The 19,705-nt window shown below is 42.7% G+C and overlaps 1 protein-coding gene and 1 long non-coding RNA gene across 5 annotated transcripts in view; one reads left to right on the forward strand and one right to left on the reverse strand.

Moving 5' to 3' along the window:
* The window catches only part of FEZ1 (fasciculation and elongation protein zeta 1), a 40,065-nt gene extending 37,319 nt beyond the window's left edge, over positions 1 to 2,746 (reverse strand). For 2 of the 4 annotated variants that reach the window (XM_033407440.2, XM_004280716.3), the window contains exon 1: positions 2,574 to 2,746. The gene's annotated coding sequence lies outside the window, so the exon portion shown is untranslated. Of the gene's footprint in view, positions 1 to 1,455; positions 1,584 to 1,950; positions 2,174 to 2,573 lie in introns of those variants that run through there. The other 2 variants (XM_033407439.2, XM_033407437.2) reach the window with 2 other exon arrangements.
* Positions 2,747 to 3,054: 308 nt separating this feature from the next.
* LOC125965168 (uncharacterized) lies at positions 3,055 to 8,034 on the forward strand. The gene is made up of 3 exons (XR_007478752.1): positions 3,055 to 3,217; positions 3,379 to 3,439; positions 7,132 to 8,034. It is a non-coding gene; the product is annotated as an uncharacterized LOC125965168 (long non-coding RNA).
* The last annotated feature ends 11,671 nt before the right edge of the window (positions 8,035 to 19,705 follow it).

Genomic DNA, 19,705 nt, shown 5'->3' on the forward strand with positions numbered 1-19,705 from the left:
ACTTGTTATGTGGAAATGTGGGGTGAGAGTGCTTCAAGGAGAAGAAAAACTATCCTTGCCATGATATTCCAGGTGTGACGCTTCAAAATGCTTATCGAATGAGAGAACTATTGCTGAATGAATGTTACCATCTTTTTTACTAAGGCACCCTTGCTATTTTCAATTCATGTGGTCAAAGCCACTCAGATCACTGGTTCCATTTCAGAGAGACATGAAAGCTAACCAGCTGGTACTCCAGATATGACACTTCCTTTAAATCAGCACTCTTCCTGGAGAGGACAAGGGAGCTGGTGTGAGAAGGTGATATCAAGGAGGGTGCTGATTTGAAACAGCACAATCTATAACATTAACCAGTAACAAGAGGGCCAGCCAAGTGGAACCTAGGGCTACGATTGAGTTTTGAGCGTTGGCAACAAAGAAGATTATCCTGAAAGCAACTATCCTCAGCCCAGGCTCTGGAGAAAATAGATTCACCTAGAAGATTATAAAAGAAGAAATGGCTATCACAGCTCTGTAGTTCAGAAATGTGATCATTTGAACAATCTGCAATATAGCCTGATTTCTTTTCATCAACTCACTCACTACCCAGGGGCCAAGAAGCTCCGCATGAACGACCAGGTGGGGAGGAAACTAAAACTGAGAGCCTGCATTGAAAATCAAAGTCACTTGACTCCCAAACTGAGCCCAGAATTTGTAGAAAGAGCCCAGGCTGTGGCAGAGGAGGTGAGAGCCAGGCATCTGACTGGCCCCACCAAGGCCTCAAGGAGGGGTCTCTGGGTTAGAGCTGGCAGTCCTTCTTAAATGGTTCCCCTTCCCTCCTTCCTTTGCTCTTCTCTCTTGGTGGGGTAACTTTGCCCCCCAAATGAGATGTCTTACTCTTGCATCCTGGCAAGCTTGCCCCTGTCTTCAGTCACAGCTCATTTCAGAAGCTTCCTTCCCTTAAAAGCTAGGGATAATTCAATTGAGAGCTTATCCTCTTTCTCTATACTTCCAAAATCAATTTGAAAAAAAAATACATGAAGAATGGCAGAAAGAAGGAACCATAGGAGGGTGGTCTTGTCTTTTTCTCTTTATCATAGAATAAGAGTGCAGGACTATAGTTTGCTTATGTCCTATAATCTATTCCATTTATTTTGGTTCCCAATAGATGGTGTAATTTGGAAAAGAAAAGACGGCTCAGAACTTAACAGAGACCCAGTAGGAAACACACGGTTAGCCTCTCGTGCAGCACAATGGTGCATAGTAGCTGCAGCTCGGGGCTGCAGCACCGTTTCCCAGTGCCTGCTTTGCTGAGCGGAGAAGCAGAGAATTCACCATGCCTCCCCCTGCTGGGCCTTTGCACCTCCACACAGGCCCCATTCCATCTCCCCTTCTTCCCACTACCTGCCCCACAGACCAGTTGATTCTATGCCCCCCCCCCCATAGCATCCCTAAAGCTGCCCTCCCCTGACCCACCTTCGGTTTCCCACTGCTCCTCAGCAAAGCCCAGTCAGTGTACATGTTCCTGCCAAGCTGCACATTTTGACGGAAAGAGAGTATTTCACCGCGTAGAAGTCAGCAACCCCTTTGTGGTTCCGCTTCCCCCTTCCCCCTCCTCCTGCTGCTCCGTTCACCCTCATCTCACATCCCCCTCCCCCAGTCTGTTGGGGTAAAGAAAGGCTCCTCCAAGCAGCACAATGCCTGGAGCTCCAAGAAAGCCGGGGGCATCCCGCGCAGGCCGCACGCATACTCCAACGGCCACGGCCCTTTCAGCCAAACAAGACCGGGACATGGGAGCGGAGGGGGTCGGGAGGTGTCGCGGCGAGTAGGGCAGGAATAGGGAAGAGAGAAGAAGAGAGGGCTGTGATGTACCCCCTGGGGGCTCCGTCAGATGCGCTCCCAGCCCCAGAGGCCCTGGGCCCACAGGAGGGTAGCGTGCCCCACCACCATCACACCCGTCCTTTCTCCGACCTGTTCGCGGTAAAACAATCGCTCCGCCAGCGTCTGCGGCAGCTGCCAGCGGTTCTGACACTGCAGGAATGCACGGTCCCTGGGGAGAGGAGGCTCGGCGTCCCAAGGAGGGGCACGGGCGGGGTGCGGGGTCAGGTTCTTAGAGGCATAGATGATTCTGGGGCGTTGAGAGAGCCGGACCAGATAACGGTCCTGACAGGAGGTACCGACCCACTGCTCCAGCACCATCGGGCTGCGTTCCCTGCCTCCCCCAGTCCCCAAACCGCGCCGCCTCTCGACACACACACACACACACACACAAACACACCACACACACCACACACACACACGCCTGGCTGGGGGGCCGCGGCTCCGATGATGCTTGAAGTGCCCATCATCCGGTATCTCCCGGCGCCGGGCGCTGCGCCCCGCTGCTCTCCCGTGAAGGGCTGGGCAGGAGGGCGACGGCCTCCGGGTTCTCCCTTTCCGATTCCGGGATGGGACCGTCCTGGGTGCGGAGCTTCGGCGCCCCCAGACCTGCCGGCCGGAGCATCCCAAGTCGCGGGGCCTCCTTCCCCACCCCCGTCCACCCCCACCCACCGCAGTGGGTCGGTCTGGATTAAGGTCGCCCCCCACGACTGCACCTGTGCGGGTCCTGGAGGAGGAAGGCGGATCGCGGGGCTCAGCTGGACACCCCCATCCACTGGCCGCGGGGAGCGGCCGGAGCGCAGCTCAGCGACAGCGGCAGCCGCGAGCTAGCGAGCGCTCCCCTCGCAGCTCCGCCGGCGCCCGGCTGCGCTCCCTCCTCCCCGCCCCGGCCCCCCTCCTCCCCCACCCCCACCTCCCCCGCGCTCGTGCCCGGGCTCCGGGGGCCGCGCCCGCGCCGGGCACCCGCCCAACGGGCACGCGCAGGACCCGGACGTCATCTTCTCGTTAACATTCCTAGCCCTACTTGGTGCATGTGGCTTGCCTTTATTAATATTTATGAATTACTATTTCGCCCCCCTTTAGCATTGGTCTTTCTGCTTCCCTCATGAATATTCAGAAGCTCAAGATGTGCGCTTGCAATAACTCCCAGTGTGGATTTCTCACAGGGAGGGCCCGACACTGTAGCTTTTCCATAAAAGCATAAGCGGGTGGCCGAGTGGATGGGCAGGCGGAGGCCCGCAGACACACTCAAAGACCTCCCTGGACTTTCTGGCCTCCCGCTTCTATTCTGCTGGGGGCTGGGGTGAGCAAGTGAAAGGATGCCTGCCACGCTGAACCGGGTTCAGACCTCGAGTCAAAAGTAATAAACGCTTTTACCTCCCAAAGACGCAGGGTGGGGTTGGCTTCAGGCCGAGAAAGCTGCGAACGTTTCCACTATCCATCTACAGAACTTTTTCATGGATCCCAAACTGAAACTCTGTACCAGTTAAACATTAACTCCCCATTCCTTCTTCTCTGCAGACCCTGGTAACCACCATTTTACTTTCCATCTCAATGAATTTGACGATTCTCAGTATCTCTTGTAAGTGGAATCACACAGTATTTGTCCTTTTGTGTCTGGCTTATTTTACTTAGCGTAATGCTTTCAGGGTTCATCCATGTTGCAGCGTGTGGCAGAATCCCATTTCCATTTCCATTTCTATTTTAAGGTTGAGAGATATTCTGTTGTATGTATATAACACATTCTCTCTATCCATTCTTCCCTCTATGGACATTTGGGTTTTTTCTACCTTTTGGCTATTGTGAATAATGATGCTGTGAATGCAGACGTATGAATTCCAGGCAACAGTTTTAAAAAAGCATTCTATGACGTGTGCTAGAAGCTGGAGGGGGGGGGGTTGGGGGGCGGGGAAGGTGAAAATTGAAGGCAGGCAGGCCTGCCTTCAATAGGTGCAGAGTTTAGTGCATTGATTTCCAAACTGTGCTACTTGGAACCTGTAAGGGGTTGAATAGTGTCTCCCCCCAAGTGTGTATCCACCCAGAACCTCAGAATGTGACTGTTTTTGGAAACAGGATCTTTGCAGATGTAGTTAGTTAAGAAGCAGCCATACTGGATTAGGGTGGTCCTAAATCCAATAACTGATGTCCCCATAAGTAGAGAGGACACAGAGCAACAGGAAAGAAGCTACATGATGAAGGAGGCAGAGACTGGAGTGACACAACTACCAAGAGACACCAAAGATTGCCTGGAACCACCAGAACCCAGAAGAGGAAAGGAAGAATTCTTCCCTAGAGCCTGCAGGGGGAGCATGGGCCTGCTGACGTCTTGATGTTGGACTTCTAGTCTCCAGACCCATGAAACTATACATTTCTCTTGTTTTAATCCATCCAGTTTGTGGTTATTTATTACAGCAGCCATAGGAAACTAATAGATTTTGGTAGTGAAACCGAGCAGGACCCTGTGGGGCTCCTGGGCACAGAAACCTTTCCATGTCCCCCATTTCTTGTTTGTAGGGAATAGACTCCAGCCTCCATGACCTTCCCTGAGTTCCAAAGGGCAGATTCAAACAGTTGCTAATCAGGGAAGGGAGGGGATGCAGAGATAAGGGAGAAGCAGTCAAGAAACAATAGTGCAGCCTTGGGGCAGGTCCTGGTTCCACCTCAAGGGATACACACAACTGTATCTTTAAGCTCTTTGTAGAACTAAAACCCCCAAGAAATGGAAGGTGTCAGTATTCTTCATTCCAGAGAAGACCACCTGAGGCCAGATTAAAGGAACCAAAGAAACTCATCAAGAGATTACCTGAGACCAGATTAAAGGAGTGCAGGCCCTGAACACACCCTAATCTTATGGGCAACCCCACACTTGAACCACTGCTATAAAACTCCTCAGCAAATCCTCCTGGGTTGAGACACACAGTTTTTCAAGGCAGGAGCTCGCTGTGTCCCTCTTTGCCTGGCAAAGCAACCAAGCTATTCTTTTCTTCTTCACCCAAAACTCTGTCTCTGGGATTTGATTTGGCACTGGTGCACAGTAGTGGGGTGCTGCTGTAACACATTTTTCTTTCTTTTTAAAAAGGAGGGAGTGTTTTATTTATTTATTTATATAAATTTATTTATTTTTGGCTGCACTGGGTCTTCGTTGCTGCACGTGGGCTTTCTCCAGTTGCAGCGAGCAGGGGCTACTCTTCGTTGCGGTGCGCGGGCTTCTCATTGCAGTGGCTTCTCTTGTTGTGGAGCACAGGCTCTAGGTGCGTGGGCTTCACTAGTTGTGGCACGCAGGCTCAGTAGTTGTGGTGCACAGGCTTAGTTGCTCAGCGGCATGTGGGATCTTCCCAGACCAGGGCTCGAACATGTGTCCCTGTATTGGCAGGCGGATTCTTAACCACTGCACCACCAGGGAAGTCCTATAACAAATACTTTAAAATGTGGAAATGGCTTTGGAATTGGGAAAGAGATCGAGGCTTGAAGAATTTTGAGGCACATGACAGAAAAAGCCTAGGTTGTCTTGAAGACATTGTTGGTAGAAATATGGGTTAAAGGTGATTCTGGCAAAGGCTCAGAAAAAAAGAAGAGTTATCAAGAAAGCTTCTATCACCATAGAACGTATACATATTGTCATGAACAGAATGTTGTTAGAAATAAGGCTCTTAAGGGCTTCCCTGGTGGTGCAGTGGTTGAGAGTCCACCTGCCAATGCAGGGGACATGGGTTCGTGCCCCGGTCCGGGAGGATCCCACATGCCGCAGAGCGGCTGGGCCCGTGAGCCATGGCCACTGGGCCTGCACGTCCGGAGCCTGTGCTCCGCAGCAGGAGAGGCCACAACAGTGAGAGGCCTGCGTATCCCCCCGCAAAAAAGAAAGAAAGAAATATGGCTCTTAAATGTGCTTCTTGTAATTACGGTCTCAGATGGAAATGAGGAACCTCATTCATGAGGTTGCCTAAAGGTCACGCCCCCTAGTACCATCACATTGGGCATTAGGTTTTCAACACGTGAATTTGGGGAGGACACAAACATTCAGACCATAGCAACCCCAAACTTCAGAATGTGACCTTATTTGGAAATGGGGTCTTTGCAGAAATAATTAGCTAAGAGGAGATCATACTGAATTAAGGTGGGCCTGAAATCCAATGATTTGGTGTCATTGCTAAGGCAGTCTTAAGAAACAAATCCAGAACCCTAGAAGAATTAAATAATTCAGCATTCAACATATATTAATACGTCCTGTGTGCAATCCATGTAAAGCTTTGGCATAGGACCTAGTGTATGGAAGTGCTTGATAAGGGCTGCTTGTGTGTTGTTGTTAGGAGTTTCAAGAATCTTCCATAGAACTGAGAGGTAGAGCTATTCCCACCTCCCCACTTCTCCAATAGGAGTAAGTCCAATTTTATTTTATACGTGTTAAGAGTTCCTAGAGCTTTAAAAGTTTCTAAATAAATGACACTCCCAGTGGACAAAGGTGTTTTAAAGAAGATATAAAGTGTTTTAAACAAAGCTCTATGATTGTTATGTGATACTGGGGACTAGAGCAGGGGGTTTGCCCAAAAGGTCACCTAATTTAGACCAGGGATCCTCAAACCTGGCACTGTTGTATTTTGGGCTAGGGGATTGCCATTGGGGGCTGTCCTGTATGCCGTAGGCTTCCCTGGCCACTAGATGCCAGTAGCAACCCCCGAGTTGTAACAACCAAAAATGTCTCCAGACGACCTGTAGGGCGGAAAAAAATCGCAAAATCGCCCCAGCTGAGAACCACTACCTTATATGTAAATCTTTAAGGAGTGAGTGAACATTCTGCTAGGATGGGGCTGCATTTCCTACAGAGGGAATTAGCGGGACTAAAGATTGGATATGTGAAAAGTCACACACATGCCTTTCAAGTAAAAAAAATTAAGACTGCGTTATAAGGTACAAACCACTGGTTGTTGGCAGTACAGGTAGACAATCACTCCTAGAATTACACTGATAACATGGCTCATTTTAGTTCCTGAACTGAACTTATCTACTTGATAGAATCAAAGTATCTTAGAGTATATAGAGCATTTAAAGGTCATCTAGTCTAAACACCCACCTGATGCAGAAACCAATATCCTTCCTGGATTATGTTACACACAGCTTCTACTTAGAGGCCTCTCGTGATGAGAAACTTGACATCACGGGGCTGCCCATTCCATTTTTTAAAAATGGCTTTCAAGGCTAGAAATGACCTTTTAAGTTTAGAAATTCAGTGATAACATGCTATGTATTGTGCTCATCCTGTTTTATCTTCCTTAAAAGGATCCTTCTCGAAGAAGCCCATTTTCCATGAAATTCTGGAAATGAACTGCTGAATCTTTACTGAAAACCTACTTCAGTCACAGCCCAGCAAATAAAGATGAGCTCATACCTCCTAACATTGTAAGACGACTTGATTTTTCTACCACTGGTCGTTCTTGAACACCAACATTCAATTCAAGCCTATATCCGGCATCTCAGTCCTCAAGCTCCACGGTTGATTAAACTCCCTGATTAGCTTCCAGAAGGGAAATGGGATATTCCCCAAGATTCAAGTTCCATTCATAGCCATCTAGTCAGCAGGTAGCGACTCCCTACCACAAAGTACATGCATCGAGAACAAGACCATATGACTTTCAAAAGCAATAAGCAGTATTACAAAAATTGACAATAAATCACCCCCAAGAACAATGATAAATTCCAGAATAGGCACCTCTGTTTTCTGATGAAAAATGACCAAATACATGAGCTACTGGCAAATAAAGAATGAGGTGTCTTAAGACAGTGGAAATTCCATAAGTGTAAATGTGATGACAATTTTTTTTCTATATAGGAAAAGAATTGAAGATTTCAAGAAAGGAGAACCACAGATTTTACCAGGAAAAGGAAAATGAGGTTCCCCAGTGTGGGGGAAGATTTTAGATCTACAGTGGTCAAAAAAGAAAGGTCATTAATCTTCCCTACTCGGTGGCTGCCAAGGGATTCATCAGCGCAGATCAGCATGTGTCCTGGGTGAATGGGGAGAGAATAGGCCTATTGTTGTCACCTACTCACAATAGGAAAGAGCCTAGAAGCCATGTCATGAGGGGAGACCACTCATGACATGGTTCAGCTCCACCAGCGCACTTTTAGGTTAACGTTTGGTTCTTTAAGAGAGACCCTCCCCAGTCCAAGCAGGGACATCATTTGTATAAACCCCAGAAGACTGACTCCCACCCCCCTAATCTCAGGAAATCTTCTCTATTTTCTGCTATCCCCAGGATGCCCTGGTATTCAGAGATGATTCAGAAACAAACTTGAGGGAATAAAAATGCCAAAAAAAAAATTGCCATTTCACTGCACCAGTCTAGCCATGTAAAAATCACTTCACCAGCAAACCCTCAGAGCCCAGCATGCTCTGCAAATCCTGCTCTAGGCCACAGCTGTCTTCTCTAAGGCAGGACTCTAGGTCACAAAGCGTTTTCAACCCTGTGAAAATGATGAGCAAAAAAACTCACCTCTTCCCCAAAGTCTCTTTTCAACAGTTTGTCCTTTTCACAAAGTCATTGTAGCCAGGATTCAAATAAGCCAGTCTCTACTAGTCGTCATGTCCTACAAGATGAGAGATTAACCACACTGAACACCAAGAGGTATGCTGGGCTGGTAATGGGCAAGATTGCTCCCTTTGAAATACACGGACTAAAAAATATCCTGCGAGATCCTTGACATGGCGTGGCATTGAGACTGAGCTTTGTAGAGCTGTGAAAGGAAAACTTCATTCTTGGATATCGATCAGATTCCTGGAACGTGTGAGAAGAAGTTGATGAGGCCAAGTACTAACTGTTGTCTTAGAAACACACAAAGCAATTGGACATAGAATGAATGTAAAACCAGAAGCTTTGAGAGGCTTGGCAATCTATGATCATTCCAAAATCTGCTGATTTTTTTTAGATTTGCATATTCAGACAAATCCAGCTTCTTTACGAGGTAAGAATTTGCTCGTTGGGTATAATGATTGGACATGGATAAAATGCAAAATATATAAATCAGAGGAATCTCACTCATTGCCTATTAGAAAAGAAAGATCACCCCCAAATCTGATAATGGCAGCTCTTTGCAGCTAAAAAAAAAACGAATAGAAATTGTTCTCAAATCCTTCAGGAAACCCTTGTTTAGAACAATATTTGTTTTATTGTTTATTTATTATTGTTGTTTATTTATTGTTTATTTATTATTGTTGTTTATTTAATATTTATTGTAAATAAATATTTATTAATTTCCCAAATATTGGGAAAATATTTGCTCCCTGTTAAGTAATCTAGTGCTCTACCACTACTTGGAAGATCTAAGAAGAATTCCCAGTTTAGTGTTTCACATAATTGTGTGATTATGGCTGATCTGATTATCCAGACCACATTAAAGGAGAGGAAAACTAGAGGGAAGGGACCCAATTTAGTTTACATTGGGAAAAGCTCCATAAACTAGGAGTCCAGAGTTTGGGATTTCAGTGTCAAGTTTACTGTTAGTAAGCTTTGTGACTTAGGGAAAATTATTTAGGCTTTCTGAACCTCAGTTTCCTCTTTTATAATATAAAGGGCTTCTAATAAAATCCTTTCCTGCTCTTAAATTTAATAAATCTAAAATCTATATTTCTTAAGTTATATTTTAAATTAATTTTTATTGTAGTATAGTTGATTTACAATGTTATGTTAGTTTCAGGTGTACAGCAAAGTGAATCAGTTATACATATACATATATCTACTTTTTTAGATTCTTTTCCCATATAGGCCATTACAGAGTATTGAGTAGAGTTCCCTGTGCTATATCATAAGTTCTTATTACTTATCTATTTTATATATAGTAGCATGTATGTATCAACCCCAGTCTCCCAATTTATCCCTCCCACACTTCTGTCTTAAAATCTATATTTTCTTTCAAACACCAATGGCAACACTTGTTTAAATTGACCCCAAACTCACTGAGGGATCTTGGAGTGTCTTTAAATACCTTTGCCTTTGTTTCTCCATGTGTAGACTCCTAGGTGTTTCATAGAGATATTGTAAGAAAGAAAGATGACACAACACTTAGTTGTACAAAACCCCAGGGACGAGGAAGCAGCCAAAAGGATCCTAAAAAAAAAAAAAAAAAAAAAAAACCAGGGAGAGAGCAAAGTAAATTAAATCTACAAATTAACTCCAAATTCCATTTTATTCTGAGATTTCCTATAACCAAACCTCAGTTGCTACCCTGTCATAAAACTGATTTACATTCGTTGGATGGTCTTTAATTTCCCCTCCTAAGATTGCCAGATTTTCCAAGGAAAGATATGGGACACCTAGTTAAATTTGAATGTCAGATAAACAATGGATTAAAAAAAAACTGTCATGAATATTGCATAGAATAGACTTACACTAAAAAATTAATCATTGCTTATCTGACATTCAAATTTAACTGGGCACTCTGTATTTCCATATTTTTTCTGAGAACGCTATATCTATCCTCACTTTGGTAAAGGTAGGCAATTCCTAAATGGTGCTGTGTGTGTGATAATTTATTGACTTGTACACTTTTTGAATGGATAGCCTATCTCAATAAAGTTTAAAACAACGTTTCTAAATGATATTTTAATTGTCTTTGAATAATGTCTGGCTTACATATCATTGTCCCTCTCTGCCTCTCCCCTTTCCACACTTCAAGAATATGTTTTGTGGGGGGAAACATCCTTTGTGAACATTTCAGCTGCCATATCTGGAAATATGCATGAGATCGACTAGACTGTTCTATGTGGAGAGATGAGAGTAAGAGTAAGGAGGGGAATAAGAGTAAAGTACAGTACAGTCTGGGGGAAATTTTAAAAGAAATAATCATGTCAACCTGTTTTTCATATTGACCATTTCTTTATCCGATCATATGTAGGCCATGGGGCTTGATAAACCATAAACTAAAACTTGATAAGTGCATACACACAAAAACTTGTACCTGAATGTTCACAGCAGCTTTATTCATAATAGCCAAAAAAGTGGAAACAACCCAAATGCTCATTGACAGATGAAGGCATAAAGAACACACAGTGGAATGTTATTCATCCATAAAAAGGAAGAGAGTACTGATACGTGTTACAACTTGGATGAACATTGAAGACATTTAGTTCAGTGAAGGAAGTCAGACTCAAAAAGTCACAAATTGCATGCTTCCATTTATATTAAACGTCCAGAGTAGTAAACCCATAGAGAAAGAAAGTAGATTAGTGGTTGCCAGAGGTTATGAGGAGGCGGGGATGGAGAGTATCCGCTAATGGGTGTGTAGTTTCTTTAGTTTCTTTTGAGGTGATCAAAATGTACTAAAATCAGATGATGCTGATGGTTGTACAACTCTGTTATTATATGAAAATCCATGGAATTGTACACTTTAAAAGGGTGACTTTTATGATATATGATTATATCTCAATAAAGCTTTTTTAAAATAAATTTATTTATTTATTTATTATTTATTTATCTTGCTGCTTTGGGTCTTCGTTGCTGGGTGTGGGCTTTCTCTAGTTGCGTGGAGCGGGGGCCACTCTTCATTGTGGAGCACAGGCTCTAGGTGTGCAGGCTTCAGTAGTTGTGGCAGGTGGGCTTCAGTAGTTGTGGCACATGGGCTTAGTTGCTCCGCGGCGTGTGGGATCTTCCCGGGCCAGGACTCAAACCTGTGTCCCCAGCATTGGCAGGTGGATTCTTAACCACTGCGCCACCAGGGAAGCCCAAAACTGTTTTTTTTTTTTTAAAGTCAATGCATTAAAAAAAAAAAAAATTGGTCAAATCTCAGTCGATGCTACAGAACCAGCCAAACAGAGCCATTCCTAGAGCCAGCAAAGTAATGAGTAGCTATTATTTGTGTGCCTATCATGCAAGGAGCTTTGATTACTATCACTGTTTATTAAAGTTTTTAATCTCATTTCATTTTCTCAATGGCCCTATAGAGTATTATTATCCTCTGCCTTAGGAAAAGAGGAAATGGACTCTAAGAGACTAATTTGTTTGAGGCTTCTACAGGTAAGTAAGGGGCAGGGCAGCATCTGACTCCACAGCCCAGGATAGCCCAGTTCACACCTGTCCATGAGAGAAAGCCAGAAACCCAGGGATTCTAGCTCAGCCTAGAAACAGGACCATCAGGGCACTGCCAGCTTCCTTGCTGCTCACTCCTTCCTCTGCAGTAGAAGTACTTTCTCCCTAGTGGATCTTGTTTTGGTTTTGTTTTTACTACATTCTCAGCTTTCCTCAACCTTATTGCATAGATCTGTTTCTTGCTTTAGATACTGCTTGGAAATTTCCTCAGCCCTAGACGTCTTTAACAAAAGGTGCTTGGACTCTCAGAGCCCAACAAAAGCTCCGCGTGGTATTTTGCCTGCAATCAAAACTTAATGTCAGTTCAAAATGAGGTACATACAGTTGATTTCATTTATATAAACCTCTGGAAAATGCATACTAATGTATAGTGCAGAAAGATCAGTGGTTGCCTGGGGGAGGGTGTAAGGTGGAGAGGTGAAAGAGGGAGGGATGACAAAGGACATTAATAAACTTTTGGAGCTAATCCATACGTTTGTTTCCTTGATTTCTGTGATAGTTTCGTTTGTATCCACATAGGTCATAGCTTATGAAAATGCACACTTTAAATACATTCATTTTAGCATATGTAAATTATACTGCATCAAAGTTGTTTAAATAAAAACTTTAAAAACAAAGAACAAACAAAAACAACCTTAAGGTCAGAATATGCTCTCATGTTATAAGATGCTTCACTCTGTGTCTCCCAGCCCCCAGCCCCATGACTCTCCTGCTGCTGCTGAGCCGTGCCATAGGACAGAAAAGGTCAGTAGATTTAGGGCCTGGTGTCCAGTCTGGCTTATAACCCTGCCCCAAGCCCCTCCTGAACTGGACTATGGAGTGAGGTTTAAACTCATCAGAGGCTTCTCCTTGGGGCCATCTACAGAGCTGGGCATCTTTCCTCCTCCTTTTCTCTCCTCAGCAGGAAGGAAGCCTGCTTACCCACTCCCTTCCTCCATAGAACTACCTCCCACCACTCCCATCCCTCCTCCCCTTGCTGCCTTTCCCTCGGGCTGCCAGGTTGCCATGCCAATAAGGTTCCCATGGTTACTAAGAAAAGCTGCTGCATTCCCATAGGCAGCACCTACCTAACAAAAGAGAAAAAGAGACCAGTATGGCCCCAAGGGGGGAAAAAAAAAAAAAAGGCACCGAAGGGGTCTCAGTCCAGCGGATGTTGGAAGACAGATTTGTTTATCTTTGATGTCTCCAGGCTGGACCTTGGACCAAATCCTGCTACCTCCACTCAAGTTCTCTCTTCCCTAAACCTAGGGAGAGAGGCGCCTGGCCCTAGTTCAAGTCCATTGTTTTACCTAGTGTGAGGTCCAAATAGACACCACATTGTGAAGATCATGCTAATATGTAAATACAATAATACATCCGGGCTCTTTGTCTAGCTAGGAAAATGGCAAAATGCAAAACATGCTCTGCTGTCTCAACCATTGGCTCTCTTGTCTGAGAATCTGCTTTTCTCCTTACGGTATTCCTCCCTGTGTTGACAATCGTAGGCCACACCAGGTTTGTTTGTTTGGTTTTTATTTAAATAAGCACCAATATTTTCTCTCAAATATAAAGAAGTGGATTTTAATATAAAATTCAAAAATAAAGAAAATAAGAAAAAATCCTTCACAGTTCCAAAGTCAAAATATTTATTTCTTCTCTTAAAAATATACAGGTTTGTTGTTGCTGGTTTGTCTTACATAGTTGTCGAACATCATTTTTGAAATACAATTTAGTTTATTCAGATTTTGCTATGGTGAATTTTCTCTCTGCTTCTATCAGTTGTCAAACAAAAAATGGCAGCTCCTCAGAAAAACATAGTTACCTTCTGTGCCTGAAAACTGGGTAAATTTCCCTTTGAGGGATAAGAGACTTTTATCTTTGAAGATAGGGAGTTGACACCAAGATGAGTTTCCATAAACAGACCTTACTAAAATAGTCCTTATCCTCCATCAGTTCCTCCTATATTTCCTAGTCACTTCCCCAGAATTTATTGTCCCTTGAAGCACAAACTCTCTTTCCTTTGTTAAAGGGTAAACTACCCCCCAAGTGTAAACACTTCTTTGAGTTTTACTTCTTTTTTGTCACCTCCCGTGCACATGAACATTTATAAAAATAAAGTGCCTTGGGACTTCCCTGGTGGTGCAGTGGTTAAGGACCCACCTGTCAATGCAGGGGACATGGGTTCGATCCCTGGACCGGGAAGATCCCACATGTTGCAGAGCAACTAAGCCCATGTGCCACAACTACTGAGCCTGTGTGCTACAACTACGGAAGCCCGCGTGCCTAGAGTTTGTGCTCCACAACGAGAAGCCAACGCAATGAGAAGCCCGCTTACCGAACAAAGAGTAGCCCCCATTCGCCACAACTAGAGAAAGCCCACGTGTAGCAACGAAGACCAAACACAACCAAAAATAAAAATGAAAAAAAAAATTAAGTGCCTTTTCTCCTGCTATTTATTCTTTTGTCAGTTTAATTCTCAGGCTCCAGGCACTGAACTTAAAAGAGTAGAGGAAAAGTTTTTCCTGCCTGACACACCCATGATCAAAGCAGAATCATTCATAATAGACAAGGGTAAACAACCCAGTGTCCAACAATGGACGAATAGATAAACAAAATGTAGTGTATACATACAATGGAATAGGAATATTATTGAGCCTTGAAAAAAACAAGGATATTCTGACACATGCTATAACATGGACGAACCTTGAAGACATGGCTCTATGCGAAATAAACGAGTCACAGACAAATTCTGAGGTATCTAGATTAAATTCACAGAAACAGAAAGCAGGATGGTGGTTGCCAGGGGCTAGGGAGAGGGGGAAATGAGGAGTTGTCGTTTAATGAGTGTAAAGTTTCAGTTTATAAGATGAAAAATTTCTGAAGATGGGTTGCACAGCAATGTGAATATACTTAACAGTATGGAACTTCACACTTAAAAATGGTTAATATGGTAAATTTTATGTGTGTTTTACCACAATTTAAAAAACATGAAGCAGGGCTCCCCTGGTGGCGCAGTGGTTGAGAGTCCGCCTGCCGATGCAGGGGACACAGGTTCGTGACCCGGTCCGGGAAGATCCCACATGCCGCGGAGCGGCTGGGCCCCATGGCCGCTGAGCCTGCGCGTCCGGAGCCTGTGCTCCGCAACGGGAGAGGCCACAACAGTGAGAGGCCCACGTACTGCAAAAAACAAACCAACAAACAAAACTGTCTTGCATTTGTTTCCCTAAAAGCCCTTTTGTATTTCTTAAAACAAAACAAACCCCAAAACACCAAACCTTTTGTACTTCACATAGAAGCTCTCTTTCTCTCCTTTCTCCTTCCTCTATTAAATTGATATATAAACCTCTACCCACAGCAGTTCAGAGAGCCTCTTCATCTGAACGGTCCTGCATGCCTATGAATAAGACTTGTTTTCCTTTCTCCTATTCATCTATTGTTAATTCAAAGACCCCCATTATTGAACATAAATTAGCAGAGGGAAAGGTTTTTCTTCCAACAGAGGGGATGGGGAGAGTTGGAGGAAAATGGGGAGTGACTCCTAACAGGTAGGGGGTTTATTTGGGGGGTTAGTGAAAATGTCCTAAAATTGATTGTGATGACGGTTGCACACCTCTGTGAAGTTACTAAAAACCATCGTATTGTACACTTTAAATAGGTGAATTGTATGGTATGGGAATTATATCTCAATAAAGCTGTTTTTTAAAAAAGATCCTTTAAATCTCTGCTCTCAATCCTCACCCTGCTTTTTCTATCATTCCTAGTCTATCGTGATTTTTACTCAGTCTTACCCAATCAAGTCCCCAAGTATGGAAAGAATTGCCTTGAACCAAACTTCGAATTCTCAATGAATTTTGACTTAACCTTGCCCTCTAAGATACTGTGGAAGTTCTGTCCAGGTGGTATTCTCCCTTACTGCCCTAAGCAATAAACTCATCTTTCTCCTGTTGACAGAAGAGGTTGGTTTCGGAGTAAACTTGTGTGTGTGTGTGTGTGTGTGTGTGTGTGTGTGTGTGTGTGTGTGTGTGTAAAATATACACGACATAAAATTTGCCATTTTAACCCTTTTTGAGTGTACAGTTCAATGGCACTAAGTACACTCATGTTACTGTTGCAATGGCATTAAGTACATTCATGTTACTGTTGCAGTCATCACCACCGTCCACCTCAACAACATTGTCATCATCCCAAGCTGAAACTTCATAACCATTAAACGATAATTCCCCAGCCTCCCCCTGTCCCCAGCCCCTGGTAACGACTATTGTGCTTTCTGTCTCTATTCTAGGGACCTCATTTAAGTAGAATTATACAATATTTATCCTCTTGTGTTGGCTTCTTTCACTTAGCATAATGTTTTCAAGGTTCCTCCATGTAGCACGTGTCAGAATTTCATTCCATAAGCCCCTCAGTTCACTCACATTCAAACCTCAAGTCATAATCTTCAGTGTCCTGCCTTCCACTCTATGTCATCCTCCTCTTAATTTCTGAAACACAAATCCGATCCCATTCCTTCTCTGATGTCTTACTGTACGAGTCGGGCTATGGCAATTCTCGGCCGAACCCAGCCTGCAGAAGTATCTGATTTGGCCTTCAGTTTTTCCAACATTTAAGAAATCAGGAGATTTCACGTGAAAATCTTGATTTCTGGCCTCGCTCACTGAATGTGATGATCTTGCAACATTGGTTGCATTGCCAGATGGCGACAACCACTTGAACCTGAGTAACAACCTCCTCCACCCAGTCCATCCTGCTCAGCCTGTCACAGGGTATGCAAACATCTGACTTTCAAAGCCATGTCTGAACGGTCCTTCTGGGTCTGCAGAAAAAAGACAAGATTAAACTGCCTCCTCAGGCAGCAAGGAGAGGTAAAGGGTTAGCTGTCAATTAGTATCAACATGGTGCCACCGTCATAACAGACCTGGGCAGGAAAAAGAAACAGGCTGAGAGCCCTAGCGCATCACTTAGGGCAAGTAAAATTATGTACATACAATAAAACAATTCCCATTTTATAAGAACAAATACAAAGAGAATGATACATAGCAAACAGTTTGGAACATTTATGTAGGACAGGATAGAGAAAGGAAGGGGAGAATCACCCTGACCACCTTTATTTGTGATAAAGGGGAACATATAAATGAAAACAAATATATGATATCGCTTAAACGTGGAATCTAAAAAAAATGATACAAAGGAACTTATATACAAAACAGAAATAGACCCACAGACATAGAAAACAAACTTATGGTTACTAAAGGGGAAAGGCGGAGGAGAGATAAATCAGCAGTTTGGGATTAACATATACACACTACTATATATAAAATAGGTAAACAACAAGGACCTACTATATAGCACAGGAAACTATACTCAATATTTTGTAATAACCTATAAAGGAAAGAATCTGAAAAAGTATGTATACATATAACTGAATCATTTTGCTGTACACCTGAAACTAACACAGCATTATAAATCAACTATACTTCAATTACAAAACAAACAGACAAAACAAGCAAGGCCATGCCCAGACCGATGATGACAGATAAACTAAGTTCAATGAACTCATTCAGCTATAACTGATATCCAAAACAAAGTGTGTATATATATATATATATATATATATACACCTGTGTATCTTAGCATCTGTGTCAGGACTGGGTCTAAGGCAGATGTCTGATAAATTATTTGGTATCAGTGACCATCTTGAACCAGAAGTCTCCTCTTCAATTTCAGGAGACAGTATAGAACAATGGTTAAGTGTATAAACTTTGGAGTAACATGGATCTGTGTTTGGACTGGTTCTGCCACTTATTATCTGCCTGTCCTTGGGCAATGACTTAACCTCTGTAAATCTCAGTTCCTTATCTGTTAGCTGAGAGAGAAACGATTGATAACAACACTTATATAGAGTTGGCTGAGGTTTACGTTAAGTAATGTACGTATATACAAGCCCAGTTTCTGCCACGTACATAGGAAGCCCTCAATGAATAGCAGTTATGATGATCAATAATTTATTTGAATATTTTAGTTCAAGTGAATAAAGTAAGGCTTCTACTATTTTATTTGCAAATCACTGCCTGATAGGACATTATAATGTATTATTCATAATGTCTTTCAGTTGCTAAAATATATTTTCACTGGTTTATTTGTGCAGGGGATCTTTGCCAACTGAATTTGGGCTCCTTCTAACTATCTATCTGCAGACCATGTGGCCAAGACTCCTAGAATACCTGCTTCCAGAAATGGCAAAAGAGGCAGCTAGCAAAATATTACTGATGTACAATTTACAATGCATTTTCTCATTAAATGTATGCATTTAATTGAGGTGTTTAGGCCTTTTACATTTAATGTGATTAGTGATATGACTGGACTTAAATCTAATATCTTGTTGTTTTCTATTTGTCCCATCTGTCTCTCTCCCCTTTTTCTCTTTCTCTTTTTTTTTTTGGATTAACTATATTTTATGATTCTATCTTATTTCCCTTTTTGGCTTATTAACTATAGCTCTTCGATTTGTTATTTTACTGGTTGTTTTATAGCTGGGGTTTATAGCTGGGGTATATAGGGTTTATAGCTTACATCGTTAACTGATTACAGTTCAACCTACAAGTAATATTATATTTGTGTATATGATAAGAACCTTAAAACAGTATTCTTTCATTACTCTTTTCCTGGACTTTATACTATTGTTGTCATTCGTTTTACTTCTACATATGTTATAAACCTCCAATATATTATTATTTTTGCTCTTAACATCCCATTGTTTTTCAGAGATCTAGGAAATAAGAAAAAACTCTTTTATACGCACATATTTACCTTTCTTAGATCTCTTCATTCCTTTGCGTGAACATGGATTTCTATCTGCTGTGATATTCCTTTTTCCTGAAAAACTTCCATTAATATTTCTTGCGGGATCCAGTGGTTAGGACTCTGAGCTTTCACTGCCATAGGCCTGGGTTCCATCCCTGGTCGGGGAACTAAGATCCCACATGCCCGGAGGCCAAAAAACAAAAAATTAAAGTTGCTGCTACATTCTCATATGGCTTTATTTCTGATGAGAAGTTTACTGTCTTTCTTATTTTTGATTCTCCAAACATAATGTTTCTTTTTCGTCTCTGACTGGTTTTAAGCAATTTTTATTAAAAAAAAATTTTTTTAGACCGCATCACGCAGCTTGTGGGATATTAGTTCCATGACCAGGGATCGAACCTGTGCCCCCTGCAGTGGAAGTGCGGAGTCCTATCCGCTGCACTGCTAGGGAATTCCCCCTAAGCGATTTGATTATGATGTGTCTTGCTGTACTTTTTTTTTCATGTTTCTTCTGATTTAGGTCTTATCTGTGGGTTTATAGTTTTTATCAGATTTGGACACTTTTCAGCCATTATTTCTTCAAAAATTTTTCATCTCAGACATTGTATTTTAAACCTCTAGAAGTTTGATCTGGACCTTTTTGGTATCTTCTTGCGTCAACTTACTCAATTTTTTTCTTTACCTTGTTGAACAGGTAACAGTTACAATAGGTTTTTATGCCTTTATTGACTCACTCCATCCTTTGTGTCATTCATGGATGTTTCTATTGAGCATTTACTCTTATTATCATATTTTCCTGCATCTTTGCATGCCTGGTCATTTTTTATTTGAATGTCAAACACTATGAATGTTTCCTTGCTGGGAGTTGGCTATTTTTGGATTAATATACATATTCTTGAGCTTTTTTTTCCTGGGATATAGTTACCTTCCATGAAAGTACTTTAGTACTTTCAAGGATGAGGATAGCATTTAAACATTGTCATGGAGGACAA

This window comes from Orcinus orca, chromosome 8, assembly GCF_937001465.1.
Source record: "Orcinus orca chromosome 8, mOrcOrc1.1, whole genome shotgun sequence".
NCBI classification, from domain to species: Eukaryota; Metazoa; Chordata; class Mammalia; order Artiodactyla; family Delphinidae; genus Orcinus; species Orcinus orca.